At 33.2% G+C, this 12,159-nt stretch overlaps 1 protein-coding gene across 2 annotated transcripts in view; it reads left to right on the plus strand.

The window, feature by feature from the left end:
* Nucleotides 1–12,159, plus strand: part of LOC140054859 (uncharacterized) — a 102,493-nt gene that overhangs the window by 33,706 nt on the left and 56,628 nt on the right. The gene's annotated exons all lie outside the window — the stretch shown is intronic.

Consider the following 12,159-nt stretch of genomic DNA (forward strand, 5'->3'; position numbering starts at 1 on the left):
TACCAAGGTTAAAATGTCAGTATAGTAATTCATATCATATTAATTCCTTATAAATATGCATTACATTACAGTATATATCATAAAGGTCAATATTATTTTTAAAAGCTTTTATTTATTTCATCCAAAATACTATATTATCCTACAGTATTCAATCGGATATGAGTGCGTAATTATCATGATGCTGATTTTATCTTTGCGTATTAATTTTACATTTAAAGGTGGTACTAGTATTGAAATATCAGTGTAATCATTGCAAAGCCATTAACTATTATTAAAGAGCTAAACAACTTTCAATTGTCCATTATTATTTTTATGATGAATATAGAATTATAATGGATTTGTTATTGTATAACAATGTTGCTAAAATTTCCCCAAAAACAGGTGAATATGAACACATTGTGTATCACAACAACATACAGTACTATAGTGTAGTGTTGGCATACTGTATAGACTATAGTACTGTATGGTTGTTTGGTGTAGGCCAAAATTAAAGCAAATATCCTCCCTAAGAAGTCTTGTCACTTTTTGACACTCTCGACGGCCATTCCTGTATTAAAACCACCTCACCACCTCTTTAGTTCGACAACCAGTGGGAACTATAGACTATAGTTTACTATGCGTGGTAAATTAAATTGTGCATAATGATATAATAAGATAATAATGGATTTATGTAACGCCTAATGTTGTGAAACACTATTGCCCCAGTCATTTTTTTAAATCAAACACGTACTCCCATAATGCAGCTAGTAATCAGCGCAAAGTTGTGTTTCTTCTAACCGGGTTCCCATTTATACACCTGGGTGGAGAGAAGCAAATGTAAGTAAAGTATCTTGCATAAGGATATAAGAAATGCGGCGAGAATTGGATACGAACCTTGATCTCACGATAAGTAGTCGAACGTCCAACATACTTTGCCACACACCCTCCTGTCTTGTATGCATACAGTACTAGCGTGTACTGTACGTAGGCCAGCTTGTATAACAGTACTATAGGTCAGCTTATACGTAGGCCAGCCTAGGCTACAGTAGCTTGTAATTTAGTCAATGTAAATATTAAGTGAACTGTACAGTCCGAACCAATAGATTTTCTACGTGTTTAAAATATCTTTTAAAATAAAACAAATTCATTTATGGTTCATTTTGTTTTCAAAATTGCAGACAGAAATTCTCTTGTATGAATGAAACACATTTTTTATGACAATAAGATATTTATTCATAAACGTAACTGCATCATAAAGATCAGTTGTTTTATTCAGCATCATGTCATACAAAGATCATCTGCTTCGTTTGTTTCGTTGTAAAGTGGTAGATTTTCTCAATGTCTCTACATGTAGCTTGTGAAGTGCTGCGCTTATTCATGCATGAAGTATTTTTGTACGTGTTCGCTGAAGTGTGACGACACATCAACTGTGGACTTTATTATGGGAGCTACCGTAGTTTGTATTAGCAGTCTAGTGTACATGTATGGGTTCCATATTTATATAATAATCTGTAGTCTGTACAGCATGCAGTGTTTTTTTCATTGCTTTGTTTTATATGTATACATGGATTATAATACTAAACTAAAGAGCAGCAGTAATACACCTTCATAATGTAAGTCATCGTTTTAAATATTTGGCTGTGCTTGTGTTTTTTAATCATGACAATAGTGGGGTATGTTGGTTCTCCAACTGCCCTACCCTCAACTAGAATATACTATGCTATACTAGCATTTATTTTATTTAGAAATTTGTCTTCTGTTAACAATGTGTATTTTCTGGAGGTATAAAATGAAATAATTATTTCCACTTTCTAAGCACTATTATAAACCTTAGGATTTTCATTATTATTTTTATTTAAATGCAAACAATACTGCATGGTATTTCTATTTTACTATAATGTTCCTATTAGGTGCCATATTTCCTGTGAATTCTTGTTCAAAGTCATGTTGAGGTTTTTGATGTTTAAGCTGGATATGTTTGGATTTAAAATAGGTAATTGGTGTCTGGGTTTATATCATGAACCCTGACCCCAATTATCACTGGTAATGTTATTAATGTTCTCTGTCTCAACAAGAACTAGATACTTTGTAAAGAATGAAGGAAGGTCCACCAATAAAAGACACAGTAAGAATAGATACTCTGCACGGAAGATAATGTTGAATAAAATATTTGCATCATGTTTTATATGTACGTTTTGTATGTTTTACTTCAAGCCTGGTTTCCATTAAAATCGCTACAGCGTTTCCATTAAAATCGCTACACGCGCAGATGTCGCCGACGCAATCGGGAAGGCTCCCCGATTCATTGCAGTCAAATCGGCAAAGTTCAACCATGTTCAACTTTGCCGATTGTGTCGGCGATGAATCGTATACACGTACCAAAGAATATTTAGCGCTCGCGTACTAGATCCCCGATAAATTCTAGCGTTTCCATAGAATCGCTATGCTCTGTCGTGTAGCGATTTTATGGAAACCAGGCTTTAGAGGTACTGTATACAGTTACAGTACCTAGGCCTAATGTATCATTATTTGAGTGGTGTCTGTACTTGCTGTGCATTTTGAACATTGGTCCATTAACAGAGGTACTGTATATGGTAGGCCTAATGTGTTCTCAATAGAAGTCAATTTGTTATTGATTACTTTAGAGAGATTCCTAAAGCCATTTTTGATCAGTACAGTAGAATGTTCACATTGGTGCTAACATTTTTTTCATTTATAGGTAGAATCCCTATTAAGAAGTGTCCCCTTAATAGAGAGATGTCCCATAATGTAAGCAATGTTAATGTAGTTGGCTGTATTTTCAAAACATATTGATCCTTGTTCATTTCATGGAAAAGTGTCCCCTAATAGAGTTTCCTGTAGGTTTCGTTTATTGAATCAATGTTGCCAGCTTTTTCATAACTTTGCCGCAGTTGCTTCGAATAGGCAGAGATAAACAGATTACACCAAACACAATTATTAACTTTATATTGACTTTAGAGCAATAGAGCCAGGTAACACTCTAATTCAAACAATGGACACACCCCTCTATTCTACCAAATGATGCAATATAAAAAAGGGACCTGGGAAATAAATATCGGATTTATTAGTGATTCCAAATGAGCAGTTATTTTTTTATTTTTTTTTAAAGTTTAGCAGAGAGATAATTGCTTACACCAGATTACACTATTTAATAACTTTATAATGGACAAGTACCTGGAAAAGAAACAGATGATTTGCCAGTGATTCCAAGTGAAGAAGTTATTTTTAAATTTTTTTTAAGTTCAGAGAGATAATTGCTTACACCAGATTACACTGTTATAACTTTATATAGACTAACACGAGGCACGCCACAATTCAAAACAATGGACACACCCCTCTACCAAATGATGCAATATAAAAAGGACCTGGGAGATAAATATCTGTGACTGTTGTTGCAGTTAAAACTTAAAATAACATTTTCAGTCAATTGTGGTTATGTCACCACTGTGTTTATTGATTATTGTCCTTGGACAAAAGGTATTGCAATTTGTAAATTACTATTGTGTGGACATTAATACTATGTTAGCAATAGCATTCCCCTGTTTAATTCCGCTCCTGAATATTAATATTATGCAATGCGTGAAATTTACCCTACAGTAGCAAACAAGCACATTTAAATACTGTAAGTTCTTTATTAATTGCTAATGCTAGTTAAACATTTCAAAACTAGTTAAAGTTTGCTGGTTGTATTTTTTGAATATTGTTTAGTCTGTTAACAGTACGTAGCAAAGATACTGTACTTGAGTTTGATCTGACAATTTCTGTAACAGTATTCAACTTTTTTCTAGTTACAGTACCTCATTCACAGTTGTCCATTCTGTAAATTATTGGTATATTTAACAATTTCAGCCAGTGGATAAAAAAGAAAAAAGCTATCCAGTTATGTTGTATTGTATAACAATATGTGAAATTATGCATTTGATGCTTATTTTCATTTAATCATTTTTTGTGTGTTAAATCCAAGAAAAATGAAATAAGCAAATTCTAATATTACTGTAGAAAGTCCAATAGATAACGGCCATTATTTTTCAACCTACGCTATTTTTTAAATGTTAATCTTCCACAATTCTTTATATAACCAATGTAATACTGTATGCATTGAAAATTATAATTTCGCACAGAGCATTTTTAATATTACTCTAATCTGTCATTTAGACTTCAATATAAAATTTATCTTCAGTAAATGGTTTGTAGTGTTCTATGATGATTCGTTACAATGTAAACAGACTCCTAAAAATGAGATTGATAATGTCATTAGTTCCTACATTTCATATTTTACAAACGTTTGATTTCATCTTGAGATAAATCATCGTATCTTTCTTTATCACTGATTTATATTTTCGATTGATTACTTTTGTGTTTGAAAGGTAAATTGACTGACATGTTTTGTTATAGAGTGAATTGTAGTTGTCTTGGTTTTGATAGTCCTGCATTGTTAAAGCTCTGTCTGTACTACTGTACTGTATGTAACAAAAAAATGCCCATACTGTATGGACATGGTGATGTCAAATCACTACGATATTTGGGCATATCTTACCATATTTCGGCACACCACACGTTTTTTTGTCTAACTAGTTTGATAAGGTAGACAAAGCTTTAAACACTGATATTTGAAGTTACTGTACTTTGCTTATTACACAGGTACATTTGATTGTGGGCCAAGAACTGATTTCAATTGATACTGTATCGGCAATTTTATGAAATATTGTAATTTTTTTTATACGCATCCAGCCAGCGAGTAGCTCGCCAATTACAGGATGGATAAACTATTCATAATTTATCGTGCTTATAAAATAAGTCTCATTTGGAGCTTAGGGAGTGGAGTTAAAAGAGTCGTGTGTTACAGTACAACCCTGGCACTGGGTTGGGAGTGAACCCTGGACGTTGGGACTTGAAGGAAAGCATGTTCCACCAAACTACAGCCCAATACTATTACTACTGTAACCACCAAGCTACAGTACAGCTCTCCACTACACTACATGTATTTCTGATGATACTGTAGGAAATGATATTAAAATGGTTATCCCGTACTGTACACACTGTATGCATCTCCAACACATACTGTGTTTGAGAGAAAATATGGATTCTTTGTAAAAAAAGTTAAGTTTTAATCGTGGATGTACGACCCAAAATAAGTAAGTGCCAACTTTAATGCTGAAAGTGAGAACACTATTAAGTTTCAATTAGCAAGATTCTAACTTTGATTATCAAGACCGAAGATCAATTGAAGACAGGCGATGACATGTATCCATTTGCTTGCTACAAACAAGATATATTGCTACAGTATAATTGCTACAGTACACTGCTGAAAAAATACGGACATGGGAAGGAATAAAGCCCATCAGTACTTGAGTGAATGAATGAATGAATGAATGAATGAAGGAGTATTGTATTGTAGCATTAGCAGAAGGTACAATCTATTGGACATACTCTAACCAAATAAAACATTTCAACACATCATAACAACAGTGACAGCTCTATTACTGATAGACCTTCATTTGCCTTGAGGTCATAACCCTAAACATAAGATTGAAAATAAAATTACTTTTATGTCAAATTGAAATGTGTAGCAAGTGTTAAGGACAGATTGATGCGCTTTCATGCGATTGCGTGATAAGAACCGAAGCAGATCTATCGGTATTTCATTATCGCTACATGGCTTTTATTTCCTGTTGCACGATCAAGTTTCATAGTACTTTTGCAGATAATTTATAATGATATTTGAATACTAGTTTTATTTTGTTAGTTTGTTTGGTTTTTGTTGAAAACAAGTCGAAACGTCGCACATGTACGTATGAATTATATACAGATAATATATTTGGTTTTATTCATAAGTGTCTCAAAATAGAGTAGAAACCCCTCCCTCATTTGGGACACCTATTAAGTTGATGTTTTCCTGTGAAAACGAATCAGGAGAAATTACACTATACAGTTGACCCTTATTCAGAAACCCCCCCCCCCTTCCCCCCTCCTATTAATATTAATAAGACAATTCATGGGGGACAACCAAATTTCAGATACTGTAATCTGAAAAATGTTTTTATCAGTTTTCATCTGTGAAGCTCATTTAAACTTTGAATTTCCCAAAAAATTCTTCGTCTTTCAATTAATTCGTTTTTTTTAAGTCTGTAAATTTCATCTGCAAAATGGTCACACTCGGTTATATTTCTACCTCATGATACTTTCATTTCCTTTAAATTGTTTGATTTGATTAAATTAAAGGCGCATAGTAGTAAAAAAAGAGAAAAGTACATGGTATTAAATTTAAAGATCGTAAAATGCACACAAAACTACCTTTGCTTCATATTTCATAAAAAACATGACTAGGAAAAATGTAGTGCAAAATTACAGTACTTGTCTTTTACTTCTAATCAATTATTACTGTAGTTAACTGTTAATAAAACTTTATGAAAATTGTCTATTACAAACCTTTACCATGAAATATAATTTTGGAAATGTTGCTGAAAGTACTCCTTCTTTTATAAGGGCGTGCTTCCACATGCCTTCCACTTTGCTGTATGCTACTTGAAATATCAAACTTGTATTACAATATAAGATGAAATAAACATGCAATTAAAAAACCCAAAAGAAAGATAGAATTAGGTAACATACTGTATGTAAAAATGTCATTTCCATTATCCACAGGGATCATCTTGAAAAATGTAACTGTTAACAGAAATATAATGCTATAAAAATAATTTGACTGGACCAGGTTATAAATAGATTAAATGAATTTCAATCGATTTTAGATAGAAACTAATAATATGTTAAAATTAGATACTTGTATACATGTGAGAAAATGAAAGTAATTGGTGGAATAGTGTACAACAATTATCCACTTAGTAGAATATCAACTTTTGGTTTAAATATCTAAAACTTAAACTCTGTCTACACTATCAAACTAGTTTGACAAAAACATGGTAATGATATGCCCAAATATAGTAGTGATATGCCCAAATATAGTAGTGATCTATGCTCACGCTACCCATTCGCGTTTTCGCAAATTGCGATTGGAGTTGTCAATTTTCGAGAAAAAAAAATTATAGCATTCGCAAAACTTGCGAAAATAATTTTTCCTTAAAAACTCAAACTTTGTCCGCTTAGTTTAGGCTTCAAATTCTAAAGTTTTATGTAAACCACGACTTCGCCGCCGCCGCCAGCCAATAATACGTGACAGCGATGTAGCGTTACTTGCTATCAGTGACGTTTTTTTCGCGTCACTCGAACAAATTAAAACGAGTTTTCCGTTAGGAGGCTTATTATATTGTACAGGCGAGTAGTTTTTAATCGCGTTATCTGTAAATGTACACGCGGCCGACTAAGGAGAATTTATTTTATGAATAGACATGCGCAGTAATTGTAATTACGAACAAACAAACAAACTGCGCATGTGTATAGATGAAAACATCGCGCAATACAAACATGCTGCATGGACATTCCGCGTCGTAGTTCGTTTGTGGTGTGTTACGATGTTTTCGCGAGTGAATAAGAAGCATATAAAACACAAACGAAAACTATTTATTATTTTATATTGTTTGTGATGAAAAACTTTATCCAGGCAGGCTGCATTGCCGATAATTGATAGAGGCCTGACGCCGATAATACATGACTCGGCTGTGGCATAGTCAACCGTTGAATAGGCCTCCTATAGGCTATGGCCGTGGCGACTGGTATCGCGTCAGGCCGGTGAGGCTGCAGTAGATAGGCCTAACATATTTTAATGCGGTCATGTTTTATTTGTATTTTAATCACAAATTTTGAATGAATAAAGATAAAAACAATACAAGACAACAATCTATATATTTATTTGATGTATCTACCAAAAAATTTAGCCATTTTCATAGTTTTAAAATTTGCTAAAGAATTTTCAATTTTGCAAAAAAAAATCGGCGACCTTTTGCAAATTTTGCAAAAGAAAATTTGACCTTAGCGTGAGCGTAGGTGATATGACATCATCATATCCATTATGGGCACATCACATTTTTTTTATTTTTAAAGTTTGATAGTGTAGACAGAGCTTTACAGTACCACTTTTGATAAACTACTACTAAAAGGTTGTTTATTTGGAATGTTTAGCGAGAATCATTACTAAATACATGGTTAACCTAATTATTACACTTTAAAGTATTTAATTTACAGTATGTCCTCTGAACTTGCATTTTCATATTAATGTAGCTGCACAAATTAAATATATTTATTATATATTCTTATAAAGTACATTGTTACAAATGTTATCATGTAAAAATCTATCACAATTCAGTTTTACTGTGAAAATGATTTTAATGAATCTACCATATGAATGAATGAATATTATCATTTTTAATTTAATTGGAAAAATATCTCATCATCATGCATCGAGCTTCTCTCTCATTCGGAGTTAAATACTATGTTTAATAAAACATATCAGTGCGTCTACGGTATTAGTTTTTGTGTATACTTTTAGTACTCATTTTCCAGGGCACTGGATTTGAAATATCTTTTACAGTTATTAGAGATATCTTTCCAAATCTGAATTTACACTTCACAATTAATTAGATTTCAAGTGCAGAAGAGAAATTGTGATCTTTGTCAAGTATAAGATTTCTTTGCCTTTGTTTCCGTGTTTTTGTAACATTCATTGAATACTTTTATTGTGTTTTTAATAAGGCTCATTTAAGCAGAAGAATCGTACCATAAACATGACCCTTTTCAGCCTGCAAGCGTGTAAAGTTTCTTTACACTTTTAAACAGGGAACCTCTCTGTTTTGTGATTTGTGGAGATTAAATTTTGAGTGAACAATTTTTTTCAGAATTTATTAATCAACTCTTACTTTAGTTATTCTATTAATTTTATTCATGTTAAATGAATTTACAGTAGTACGAGTATGTGTTATACAAATAGTATATTTTAGACATAGTCCAGGAACAAACATTTACGGTATACAGTATTCTCGGGTACAGCTTAATCCCACTGTCTTCGGGTCTAATCCCACCCCCTATTGTATGCCTACAAACAGGCATATCCCCGGGTATAGTCCCAGGTCCCAGTATTGACTTTTGGTCTGGATGTACTGTAGGGTCTCTCTAGTCAGTTCAGATGAGTTTTTTAAAGAAATGCTTACCATACCAATCATTTTTTTTCCTGAACTAGACTTTCACCTGATATCAGTCCCATCCTCCAAGTCAGCCCAATTTTGTGTTCTAGGGGGTAAGATTATACCAGTCGGTAATTATAATTTAATATATTTATTTTGTCAAGTAAATTAGCACTAGCATTACCGCTATACCATAAATCACCAATCAGAATGCGTGGTTTTTGATGGGCAGTGATGTATGTTGCGTTCATGTTTCCGTAACGCTTTACAGAATGAGGCCATGCCTTCTGTTGTGCACTATCAGTCGTTAATAAAAGGTACATTTGTTTCACAGTGATTGATCTCACCGTATGCCAGCCTAGCTTAAATAATGCGCTGGCTGGCAGGCAGGGCTTTATCCCTGTGGAAAACATGACTGGATGTTCTAGTTCACTACCATCATATATAGGTCTGCTGCATTTGGCTGGGGTTAGAGTACTAAATGATGAGCACTACATGTTCAGTCATTGTGTCTCGTATTACATTGAGAAAAATCATAACTCAATTTTATCACTATATGAGTGCAATGCCATCAATTCAATTCATGAAAATAATTTTTTATCAATACTATATTTTTTACACTATTCAATTAACAGGAAAAGAAATTAATGAGAAATAATGATAGTATCTGAATGAAGCACCGATAAGCAAATCCAATCAACAATTAAAAAGTGCATTTTCATATCGCTTTCAGTTTGGTCTTGCGGGTGCCATTAAATCGATAAAAACATAATGCGAGATATACACGCGTTTACTCCTGAACCGGCAACATGCACTCGCTCGGCAACAGCATATGATTAAACATTCAGTACCGTCATTGTTACAGTAATGAATAAAATAATTGATGGATATAGGTATTCGCTAGAACACTGGTGCCATGTTAATAATTTAGCTAGATTAATTTACATAATACTGTGCATAACATAAAGAAATTAGGCGAGCTGAGTAAAGCAGTTAGGATATCAATTTGCAAAACGTAATCTTATATTTTATTAAATGCAATTACATTACAAAGAAAAATATTGCTAAAAAGTTAATAGAAAAAATTAAATAATAACATTTTATATTTAAGAAATGTTGTTAATTATAATTTTTAATGTAATATAAAAAAAATAAATGGGAACAGATTAATATTGAAAACACTCTGCAAAAAAGATTTCACCAATTCTAAAAACATACATTTTTTTAGGCACACCTCCATGATTTAGAGCAGGTAGCATACTTAATTATGAATTATATAGCACTAAGACTAGCTACTGTATGCTTCCCATAATTTTTTCATTACCATTAAAAATTAAAAAAAATGTTTTAAATAAAACTTTTGTGTTGTAACGTGTATTACTATTTGGTCCAATGGTCCAATGGTCCAACCAGCACAATACACAGTAGTGTACAGAATTAAATCAATTCTGAGGTTCTTTATTTACTATAAGTTGAATATAAAAGACTTTAGTGTAAAAATTTAAGACTTTTGTGTCGGTATTATTATACTTCATTTTTTTGTTTGCACAGCTAAGCTTGTGAAGGTTATTTTCATTTGTTCCTGTAGTACTGTAGTAGCAGAAAGATGAATAACTTAGCTATAGTGACTCACTGTTTTAATTTTGACCTTGCCATTCTCAGTAATTCTTAATGTTTTATTAATGTACAGTAATGCTCTTTTTTTGTATTGTATTGATATCTTTAAACTGGCCGGATACTAAATTTCCCTAACGGCATACAATATGGGAAGGAGAAGGCATACAGTACAGTACTTGTTACCAACCTGCCCCACCCCCTCCCCCCTCTCCCCCCCTCCCCCCTCTCCCCTCTCCCAAGAGATGGTCAGTATAGTTAATTTCACCACTTCATGTACTATAGGTCCTGGGTATTCCTCCACTATTTCAAAACCCTGCGTCTGCCTCTTAATGAAAAATTGTTAATCAACATATAATATAAAATTCTAGTTGTTTTCATTTCGCTATAAGTTATTAGAAATCCCGCGTTTGCACCACTATGCGATAAATACTCAACCAGTTGAGAATATAATCCATGCTGGAATTGAACCAAGAACCTTGAGAATGCGCGACACCCATCATATAACATCACCACATGGGGTAGATTATCATATTTTATACATTATATTTGGGTGGTTGCCAGGTTATTCTCAATATTGTGCCAACTTTCAGAATTGTAAACATTAAAAAATATACTCTAAGACTTTTGAAATGGCAATGCTTTTAATTATCTATGGTTTTATGGGATGTACTATAGCCTACATCAATACAACTTGTATGCAATGTTAAATAGTTATTGGTTGCTGGCGCAGGTCATACATTTTTAGAGTATGCCTACTGTGAGAAACCATTTTTTTCACATTCTTGGTACCCCTCCCTTCCCCATCCCCATTCCCATTCCCAAAGCGTTCTTTATAACGTTCGTAAATATTCTTGTTTTGAAGGACATAGATAAGACTACTGTAGGCAACTTGGTCAAATACACTCTGACTGGATGGAACAAATTGATCGGTACAGTAATGCAGTGCGTCTGACCAGCATTTTGTAAAATATTTTCCGCAGTAAAATAATAAAATGGTTGATTTTGGTTCTTTTTTTCACAAGATTAGATTTCTTGAAAAGGAAGGGGGTGGCTCCCCTGGTCCTGGCCAAATCTTAAAACGGCAAAGCTTTTAATCAGACTATCGGCTGATGTGTAATAATAACATCTGATTCATGCCATCCTATCTCTTTGATCTCCATGGCAATGTTTCAAGCTGCAAATTGTTTGAAGGTCAACGTAAAAGTACACACAAAAATGTACATGCCGCTGTTGTACATAGCACCTTACTGTGTAGCAAAGCTATCTAACAAAATATCTCACTGCCGACAACAAATGGCGTTCTAAATAGGTATGTTCACTCAAATTAAAAAGCAAATATAGTAGTTCACTGGACTTTGTCAATAGTTTTATCATAAATAATGCCCTGTTACACTTTTGTGATAATGATTTGATAGAGGAATAAAGCAATCCTTTGATCTATACTTTATATATAGGTATTATTTTGGAA

Source organism: Antedon mediterranea, chromosome 1 (assembly GCF_964355755.1).
Source record: "Antedon mediterranea chromosome 1, ecAntMedi1.1, whole genome shotgun sequence".
NCBI classification, from domain to species: domain Eukaryota; kingdom Metazoa; phylum Echinodermata; class Crinoidea; order Comatulida; family Antedonidae; genus Antedon; species Antedon mediterranea.